This window comes from Marmota flaviventris, chromosome 18 (assembly GCF_047511675.1).
Source record: "Marmota flaviventris isolate mMarFla1 chromosome 18, mMarFla1.hap1, whole genome shotgun sequence".
Taxonomy (NCBI): domain Eukaryota; kingdom Metazoa; phylum Chordata; class Mammalia; order Rodentia; family Sciuridae; genus Marmota; species Marmota flaviventris.
In genome coordinates, this window is record NC_092515.1 from 16,414,983 (window position 1) to 16,426,068 (window position 11,086).

Here is an 11,086-nt window from a genome sequence, read left to right on the forward strand (position 1 = left end):
CATTCTGTTTTTTAAGCAGTAAGGGATTTAATAAAGAATTTTTAAATGTGAAGAATGTTCAGTAGAGCCAAGGAACCATACTTTTGGGCTGTCCACCCTCAGGAAGGGGGGAAAAAGTAGGATACGTGCCCAAGTACACTACAGCACTTCAAGGAGAAGCATCTAACCCTGCTACTACCACCACTGCTCATCACTTAGTATGGAAGCATTAGACACTGCCACTACCACGTCTCCTGCCACTGTGGATGCCATCTGTGCACCTCCAACATCCATTGTGCTCACTTCCTCCACCTCCGAGATGCAGGTAGTGCCTGGTGGAATCCGGATTGCATATACCAACTGCCAGCTGCATCACAGTTCCCATAAAAATACATGAATTATAATAAGTAACCATGACTGGGGGGTGATCAGGCAACTTCATTCTTGCTTTGCATTATCCCATGAAGTTTATTTGATGGAGCAAGTACTTTTTCTCACCCTGGATGAAATTGTGAGCAGACTCCACCCTTTGATTCCAGTGGAGAAAGCAAGCATGTTAATGGGGACAGTAGAGGATGGCAGGGGAGTGAAGGGGTTAAGATAGCAGGCAAGAGAGAGCAAAGATGGATGATTTCTTCTTTCCAGTCCTTGTTAATCTTCCAGCTTGCTTGTCCTTGATTTCTGATTGTTGTGGATTACAGCTCAAAGGGCTGGACTACAGCATAACAGATTTTTAGGGGGTACTTGGGAATGCCAAAAATCAAGAGGAAAAACACTGGAGGAACGTCTGGCACATAGAGCTATAGCAAACAAACAACCCAGCTCTGTTGAGAGCCACGGCCCAGTCAGAATGACGCCTGGCATTTGCCAGAGGGAATGGTTGAAAGGTGACCAGGAACCATTGAGATGATGATTTGAAATGAGCTATATATAATTGCTGTGATGCTGGATTGATTGAATTGTATATTTGACCTTTACTGTCAGGCAATAAGGCGGCTCTTGCCCGCTACTTTGGAGTTCCCGTGCAGTTCTCGAGGAGGGGGGGGGTCGGGGAGATTGGGTGGAGGGAGTGTGTTCCCATGTGGTGTGTGCAGTGCCGGTGAGAGTTGGGGAATAAAGAGTTGCTGTTTGAATCTACAAGGCTTTGTGGCGGCTTGGTTATTTGTGCCCAGCTAGACTACGGCACAGCTCCTGCTCAAATCAATGTAAATCCTAACGCTGGAGGCCTGTTTGCCTCAGTTTCCATTACTAACAACACTTTGAACCAAAACAAAAAAAATGCACACACAACAACACAAAGTCTAAAGAGACATCAGAACCAGACTCAGATGTGGCACAGGCAGATGTTAAGATGATCAAACAAGGAATTTAAAATAACTGTAAAAGGCTCTAGAGGAAAAAACAGTATGCATTAGCAGATGTAATAAGCAGAGGGATGGAAAAGTTATGATCTATTGTAAGGGTCCGGCGAACGTCGGAGGAAGAGACCACCAAGAGACCGTGGCTCATGCAACAGCAAAAGGGGTTTATTGAGGATCCAATCCAGCATGCTGGGGCTCCGTGCTCACTCAAGAAGGGAGAGCAGCCCAGAGCCCCGAGCAGGAGTTGAGCAGTGCTTAAGTACACTTTTGGGGGAGGGCGGGGACTTTACATACATCACAGTCTCCTTTAACAAATCATCATACACCGCAGGAAAATCAAACAACTCTGAGACATGATTAGTACATTCATTGGCGGGAACAGGTTGGGCGGGAGCGATAGGTCACTCCTAAGAGGGGAATACATTCAAACTGATTGGTTTAGGCCCTGCGATGTCTATGTGCAAGGCCGCACAGGGTCCTAGGTTATTAAACAACCAGGCGGTCAGGGGGAATATTTACTGGGCAGTCCGGGAATTGTCCTAACAGCTACAGGAATTTCAGGTTTTGCGTGTAGCATAGGAACTTAAAAATACCTGGTCCTTTACATTTTACCTCAGGCCTTGCAGCTTAGAAACTTTACAACACCCGGTCTTTTACACTTTAACTTCAATTTCTTTTACCCTTACACTATAACAAAAATGAATGCCTTTGATGAGCTCATCAAAGAGTGTACATCCCCTAGGAAAGGATAAGTAAGCTAGAAAATATGTTGGGACTTCTCAAACTAAAATGGAAACAAAAAGAATATAAGCAAAACAAAACATCCAAGGACTGACAATTACAAGTTATAATGTGTAATAGGAATAAAAAGGAGCAGACGAGGGCTGGGATTGTGGCTCAGTGGTAGAGCACTTGCCTAGCATGTGCAAGGCCCTGGGTTCGATCCTCACCACTACATAAAAAATAAAGATATTGTGTCCAACTACAACTAAAGTATAAATATTTTTAAAAGCAGATGAGACAAAATACTTGAAGTAGAGTCATTTTGGTCAACAGGCTACATACATGATGGTTCCACTAAAGTTATATTTCCTAGTGAAATCAGTCATCTTAATTTGTATAAGTACACTATATTAATACAAAATCACCTGACAACATATTTCTCAGGACAAATCCCCATTGTTAATTTCCTCTCTTAAAAAAAAAAAGGTGTTTCCTAAGGAATTGTGAGCTAATCATTCTGAAATCCCTATGTATGTATGCTGTAATTGATCTACTTGAATGATAGGTGGTGGGAACCAGCTTTCTCAAAGTTAGTGCAGGAAGTAGATAAGCAAGGGTAATTTAGAGTGACCCATATGTAATAGATTAGAGCTAAAGAGACATCAGTATGATATTTAGTTGAATATAGTTATAGATGATTGCATACAGAAATATTTGTATGTATTTACATCTGTAGTTTTATTCTGTCACTTGAAACTCAAAGCAATGACACCTGGAATCACTAAGACCACCTAGAACCCACTCAGTTTCTAATATATTTCCCCAATAAAAGGAACCAGGGATTGGAGATGTGGCTCAGTGGTAGAGCACTTACTTGCCTGACATGCATGAGGCCCTGGGTTCATTCCTCAGCATTGCCCCAAAAAAATAAAAAGAATCAGGATTCTTGGATAAATGGCTGGTTCAAGGACTGGAGCAGGAAATATACATAGATCATTTTACAGTGCCTGAAAGTCAAAATGCTTTTAAAAGCACAGACATTCACATAATGATAGGGTCGTGTCAAAGGAATACAGGGGCCAGCTGAAACAGCTCCCAAAGGTCAAAATAAATAACACTATTAAATTATAATCCAAAGTGTGAAACTATCATCAATAAGTCCATCCAGATATAAATAAGTGACAAAATATATAGTATAACAAAGCTATAGTAACCAAAACAGTATGGTATTTGCACCAAAATAGACATGTAGACCAATGGTTATTTCATACTAAACAAAGACACCAAAAACATTGGAGAAAAGAGAGCCTCTTCAACAAATAGTGCTCGGAAAACTGGAAGTCCATATGCAGCAAAATGAAACTAAACTATCTCACTATGCACAAAACTCAAAGTAGATCAAAGACCTAGACATTAGACCAGAGACCCTACACCTAATAGAATAAAAAGTGTGCCCAAATCTTTATCATGTCAGATTAGGCCCCAGATTCCTTAACAAGAATCCAAAAGCACAACAAATAAAATCAAGAATCAATAAATGGGATGGATTCAAACTAAAAAGCTTCTCTGCAAAAGAATCAATGAGGTGAAGAAAGAGCCTACATTTTGGGAGCAAATTTTTGCACACACATGTCAAATAGAGCATTAATCTCCAGGATATATAAAGAATTCAAAAAAACTGAACACCAGAAAAAGAAACAACACAATCAATAAATGGGCTAAGGAGCTGAACATTTTTTAGATGAAAAATGCAATCAATTAACAAATATATGAAAAAACATTCACTAGAGAAATGCAAATCAACTACTCCAAGATTTCATCTCGCTCTAGTCAGAATGGCAGTTATCAAGAATACAAGTAACAATAAGTGTTTGTGAAGATGTGGGGGGAAGGCACGCTCATAATGGGACTGCAAATTGGTGCAACCAATCTGGAAAGCAGTATGGAGATTCCTTGGAAAATTTGGAATGGAACCACCATTTGACCCAGCTATCCCACTCCTCGGTCTATACCCTAAAGACTTAAAAACAACATACTACAGGGACACAGCCACAGCACAATTCACAATTGGTAAACTGTGGAAGTAACCTAGATGCCCTTCAATATATAAATGGATAAAGAAACTGTGATTATATATATATATAAATACACACACACACACACACACACAATGGACTATTACTCAGCATTAAAAGAATAAAATTATGGCATTTGCAGATAAATGGATGAAGTTGGAGAATATCATGCTAAGTGAAACAAGCCAATCTCAAAAAACCAGGGGCCAAATGTTTTGTCTAATAAATGGATGCTAATCCATATGGGGGCTACTTTGAGATAAATAGAGGAAATTTGGATTGGCAAAAGGGAGCAGGGAGGGGTAGGAAAGATGGTGAAATGAGATGGACATCATTACCCCTAGGTACATGTATGATTACACAAATGGTGTGACTCTACTTCATGCACAACCAGAGAAGTGAAAAATTCTCCATTTATGTACAATGAATCGAAGAGCTTTCTACTGTCATGTATAACTGATTAGAACAAACAAAATCACTGGAAACTGAAAATATATATATAATGGAGAAGAAGCAATAAGAGTAAATTGACAGTGTAGAAATTGACAAACACTATCTCAGAGGGCCAAGGATATTGACATCAACAGTGATAAGTCATATTGTACATACCTTGATCTGATGTGATAAAAGTGACATTTGTGACCTTCTTTTCTAAACCTATAAGCTTAGTCTAATCAAGAGGAAAAACATCAGACAAATCATAATTGAGATTCAGTCTACAAAATGCCTGACCAGTAAGTCTTAAATCTGGCAAGGTCATCAAAAACAGGAAGAGTCCAAAAAACTGTCACATCCAAGTAGAATCTAAGGAGATGTGACGACTAAATGTAATGTGGCTTTATGGATTACTCAGAAAAAAAGTTAAGAAAAAACAAAATCTGAAGAACAACAGAAATGGTAAACATAAGACTATCTTGTCTCCTTAAATTATTTAAATTTTGTGTGTTGAAAGTCAACTTAAAATATTTCCCCATGGGTTTTCAATGCATGTGGGTGTAATATTGATAACAAAGGGAGAAGGGTAACAGACTCTATGACGTCAAGAATTCTACATTCTATCTGAAGTGGTAAAATATTCATTGTAAATATTCAATGAAAAGACTCAGTGGCGCCTGTCTGTAATCTCAGCGACTCGGGAGGCTGAGACAGGAGGGTTGCAAGTTCAAGGCCAGCCCCAGCAATTTAGCCAGGTGGTAAGCAACTTTGTAAAACTATGTTTCAAAATTTTTTTAATAATAAATTTTTAAAAGGCTGGGGATGTGGCTCAGTGGTTAAGCCCCCTGGGCTCAACCCCTTGTACCCAAGGAAAGGAAAGGAAAAGAACGAACGAAGGAAGTTACAGAGAAACTGGGGGTACACGGGCGCTCGCGTGCTCCCCCTCTTGCTGCGCTCGGCTGTCAGTCTGTCCAGGTCTGTCCTTGGAGCAGGCCTAGTGAAGAGACTTAGGAGAGCCTGCTGCCGGATTGTTCTAGTCCCCCTCCCTCTCGCCCGCCCTTGATCCGGCAGAGTCAGCGGCTGGTCACTGCCTAGCGTCCTCCAGGACGGATCCGCCTGCGCCTGGCAGCGACTGGACCCCACCAGCCGGCCCTGCCCTGGGGGCCAAGAGCTGCAGCCCCTCGTGCCGAGCTTCATCTGATTTTCTGGCAAGACGCCAGGAAGATGGGTTTGTCTTTGGCACCACACTGATCAGCTGCTGTCCCTGGCAGCCTTCAGTGTCCCTGGCCCCTCTATCACTGTCTGCTTCAGAGTAGACAAGTCTGTCGTCCAAGCTGCACAGAAGTCAGGCCATCCATCAAAGCCTACCTAGATGTGGCCCTTTCCCTAATGACAAGAATGCTGCCGCCACCTGTCAGCAGGTCTCTCTGGTGGAAGGTGTGGTTGACCCCCTGAAGCTGGCTCTCTCCATGTGGCCCAGGACTTGTGTTGGTTCCGGGTTCGTGGTTGTTGTTGTTGTTTAATTTTTTCTAATTAATTACACATGGAACTAGAATGCATTGTGACACATCATACATCAATGGAGTGAAACTTCTCCTTCTGGTCCTACATGATGTAGAATCCCACCGGTTGTGTGTGGTCATATATGCGCATGTGGTCATCGTGTCCCACCCATTCTACTGTGCTTCCTGCCCCACACCCTCCCCTCCCTTCACTCCTTCTGTCTAATCCAAACTATGACATACCTATTCTTTCCTAGCCCACTCCCACACTTACTGTGGATTAGCAGCAGGTACCAGAGAAAACATTTGGCCTTTGGTTCTTTGGGATTCGCTTATTCTTCTTAGTATGATATTCTCCAGGTCCATCCATTTACTGGCAAATGCCATAATTTCATTCTTCTTAAAGGCTGAGTAATATTATAAAGAAACTGTGCTGTTTTAAATGAAATCACCCTTCTGATTCTTGACAAGCTGTTCATTTTCAGCATCCCAGTTGTCTAGAGAAGTACAACACCCAGAGTAATCACTATTTCAGCATCGTCTGGATCAGACCAAGTCAATTGTTGAACATATTCAAATAAAACTCCCTGGAATATCTCTCCTCTCTCTCTCTCTCTCTCTCTCTCTCTCTCTCTCTCTCTCACACACACACACACACACACACACACACTCGTGTGCATGCACACACACAGAGGCAGAATAAACACATAAAAACCTCAAATGCGACAGTTACTAAAACACCATTTAATAGTTATAAAACCATGTTATTGTACCACGAGGAACATGTTCAGTGTTAGCTTGAGCCTGCGTTCAATATCTATATAGATACAGATAGATATATGAGGTTTTCTCATATCTATATCCATATCTAAATCTATGTATATCTATCTATATATTGATAGACCCAGCCTGATTCCCTCTTAAAATTGGGAGCAATCTTGCCACAAAGCCATGAAAAGCTAATTTTGGCTTTACTATAAATGACTGCAAATTCTGAACCTGCTTGGAATGCCTGCCGGTGCCTTGAACTCACCCATGCTGGCTCTCTGACCAGATAACAGCCCTCTCTGAAACTTTAGTGACGCCTCACAAATCTTGGCCTTCCCTGGCCAGATAACAACCCTCTCTGAGGCTCTAATGACCTTCACAAATTCTGATGTCAGGGCCAGCAAAAATGTAAACTAGCCTTTTTTTGTTATCTGTAACCCCCCTTTGTGTAACTTTCTGGGCTATAAAGCTGGGCTGCAAGAAAGCTGTGGGGCTGTCTTGTTCCTGCGGTTTTGGGTGGGAGAGGCAGCCCAGCCGGTCGAAATAATAAGCTTGCTTTAATTTGATTTTAATTGGAGTCAGTGGTCTTTTCTTTGCGTCCTGGTTTAACAATATCTCTATCTATCTATATCTATATCTATATATTAGTTGTAGTTGGACACAATACTTTTTATTTTATTTTAATATTTATTTTTTAGATGTAGATTGACACAACACAATGCTTTCATTTTTATGTGGTGCTGAGGGTCGAACCTGGGTCCCTAGGCGAGCTCTCTACCGCTGAGCCGCATTCCCAGCCCCAACAATACTTTTTAAAAATTTATTCATTTTTACATGATGCTGAGGATGGAACCCAGGGCCGCGCATGTGCTAGACAAACGCTCTACCACTGACTGAACTACAACCCAGCCCCAAGGTTTTCTTTCTTCCTTTTTTTAATTTGGTATTTTCTGCCCTCCTTTCCCTTAACCCTCAACATCAAGCACAATAAATGATGAGCTGGATAAAAAGACTAATATCTTAGAACCCAAAAGAATAAAGATCCTAACAGATAAATTACACCTTGATGCTGGTGGAGCTTTTCACCTGTAGCATGAACAGGGGAAGATCAGAGGTAAGGAGGCAGTGAATGATAGAATAAATCTCTTGGGTCCTCCTGTTCGGTTTTCAAGGACTGGCCTTGCACAACTCCATTATAGTTTTGCCCTATTTTTTGAGCTAAGAAATATTTAGCCTGCGGCCAGCACAGGCTTCATAGGTGAAGGTTCGTCTCCATGAGAAATACAAAGGGAGTTTGAATTAAAGAAACAGAGTGTAATTACCTTTAAACCGGCTCCAGGACAGCTTCTCGTACCCCCAGCCTCCAACTACCTATTAGAGTAGCGAGGTTTACTGAAGAGGCCAGCGAGAGAGGGAGAACACACCAGAGAGTGGACTTTTATTGGGGAACAAAAAATTCTGGGGAAAATCCCATCCAATGAAGATTAAGGGGGGCAGTGTCCCAAGGTCAGGGGCGACGATTGGGTCTTCGGGGTAGTGTTCAGACATACCTCCACACTGACAAGCCCTCGGACCCAGAAGGGTGGGGAAAGCTCTGCACACAAGGATGTGACTAAGCGCCTCTCGTCCAGCCGGGGAGGTGACTCAAATCACGGGCAAGGATGGCCTCCCACAAGAAATAAGCGTTAACTTATGAAGAAATGGTTTTGGACAGGAGTGGGATGCCTTCCTTTGGGTTGTTGCAGCCCTTCAACCGAATCCTCCTGCCCCACCCGAGGCAGCTACTCCTAATCTTCCCCTTCTTGACTTAAGGATATAACTTCCAACTGAATAACTTATAGGTGATAATTCCTGATTCCAGATGCCACCTGAGAAATAAGAGTAAAAACAGAAAGGGGGACAGGAGAGGGCTAGGCAGGGACACTGCCGGGGTCATCTCAGGCCTCTGCCAGCTGGGAACATGGTGTCCATGTCATTTCTCTTGGGTGCTAGTTGGGGGAGTTTTTTTTTTTTTTTGAGAACTCATTTCTGAATGTGCTTTCCCCTCTCTTCCCACCTCACCTCAAGTTTAATGAATATATCTGTAATTTTATTATTATAAAATAAATGTCTGTATCTGCTGTAAAAAAAAATTAAAGAAAGAAAGAAACTGGGCATGGTGGCTGGTGCCTATAGTCCCAGCTACTCAGGAGATTGAGGCAGAGGATTGCTTGAGGTGAAGAGTTCAAAGCCAGCCAGGGAACATAGGGAGACCCTGTCTCTTGAAAAAATAATAATAAATTAAAAGAGACTTAAACAAAATATAATTACATGATCCAGGCACAGTGGTGATGCCTGTAAACCCAGCAGCTTGGGAAGCTGAGGTAGGAGGATCACAAGTTCAAAACCAGCCTCAGCAACTTAGAGAGGCCCAGTCTAGAAAAAAAAAAAAGAATGAAAGAAAGAACACGGGATGTGGTTCAGGGATTAAACCGTGAAACACACACACACACACACACACACACACACACACACCTAATTTGGGTCCTGAATCATGCCAGTACCTTATATAACTTTATGTATATGGTTAAGTTAAATAAATACAAAAATTACATAAATGCCTAACTTTTCCAAAACTAAATCCACAAGGAATATTGGATAGTCCTAAGCAAACACAAGGCAAGGAACTGGGTATTCATGTATATGATATCTTGGAACATTTTTGTCAAAACTAAGGAGTACAGTGTTCCATATGTGTTATTTTGTCTATGACTTAGTTGCCCTACTAGATTCTAATTACTGAATGAAAGAACAGCTATAACTTTATCTTATACCTATCTTTATGGAGAACTTTGCATAAAAACAGAAACTGATTATTTACTGGTTTCTGTATATTCATTACTTACCTCATTTAATAATAATCAATAAATTTTGATGGAAGAAAAATCAAGAAATTTTGATGGAAGAAACATCAATACAAATGGCAAAAAATCTAGGGGTTGGTTTCTGTAGGGCGTGGCTGCCTGCACATGTGGCTGGGAAGGCACCTGGTGATCAGTCAGGAGGAGGTGCTGTGGGTGGTGACGGAGGAGGCTGACCACCTCAGGATAGGTCCAGGACTCTTCCCCTCTCATGGACAGCTTGTGCCTTCCCTTACAGACTATGGTGTACATGTGAACTTGCTCCACCCCTCTGACCTTTATCCTGATTGGCTCCTGTGCAGTATATAAGCTGTGTGTACTTCCTTATTAAACTAGATCCTGTTTTGACTCTTCTCCCTGGCACGTGTCCTGGCTTGTCCTGGTCAGCGTGCTTTTCCTGCTTCTCCCGCTGGTCAGGAGCAGACGGGGGCTAAAAACCCCCCGACAGGTTTCTGTATCAGACAGGAAATCAGTCAGAACACAGAATGGTGAATGGAGAAAGGTATTTGCCCCATGTGTAAATAAGCATCGAAAAACTCTTCCTAAAGTTACCCTCACATGCAGCTCTCCATCTGCTCTTGCACAGTATAAATTTGCCTCACTGCACATCACCACCATAGTGAGCAACAAAGGTAGAGTCACACTATTACCCAGACTTGCTAAAATGTCCACTGCATGAGGTTCTGAGTTTGATCCCTAGCACCAAAAAAACCAAAGAACAGAAAACACTAAAAAAAAAAAAAAAAATCTAACTAACTTGTGCTTTGCATCTGGGCTAGATGACTAGTTTCTAAATATTAGAACAGGTTCAAGATCAGCTGGTAGTGGGGAGCCACTCTGAATGACCCACGCCTTCCAGTCCTGAAGCAAGAGGCTCTGACCAATCACTACATTTCATGATGACCTGGGCGTTGTCCTAGCCCAGGAATTAAAAGGCGTGTCACCCCTGGGGTTGAGTTTCACTCACCTGTTCCTTTGTAATCCTACCCCCTTGCCCTGTTTGGGATAGAATGGAAACGCCCTTTGTGTGTCCCCTGCTCTTGCTTTGCCTTTGGGAGTGGCCTCCCTAGATGTCAACCAGCTGACAGTGGACATCACAAAGCTAGATTCAGCCTCCTGAAACCTGACCCCTTGCCTCATTTGAATGGCATTCCTCAATAAAAGGGTTCAGCACCTCTCTCTCTCTCTCTCTCTCCCCACCCTCCTATTTCCATGGACCCTTAAGGTCAGAGGAACCCTCACAGGACCCAGAGAAAAAGGTATCTCTGTCTCTTGTGTGGTTATTTCGTGCAGCTCAGTTCCCCTGGAGTGACCCTGAGTGTTTTAGTCATGAGGAACGCGAC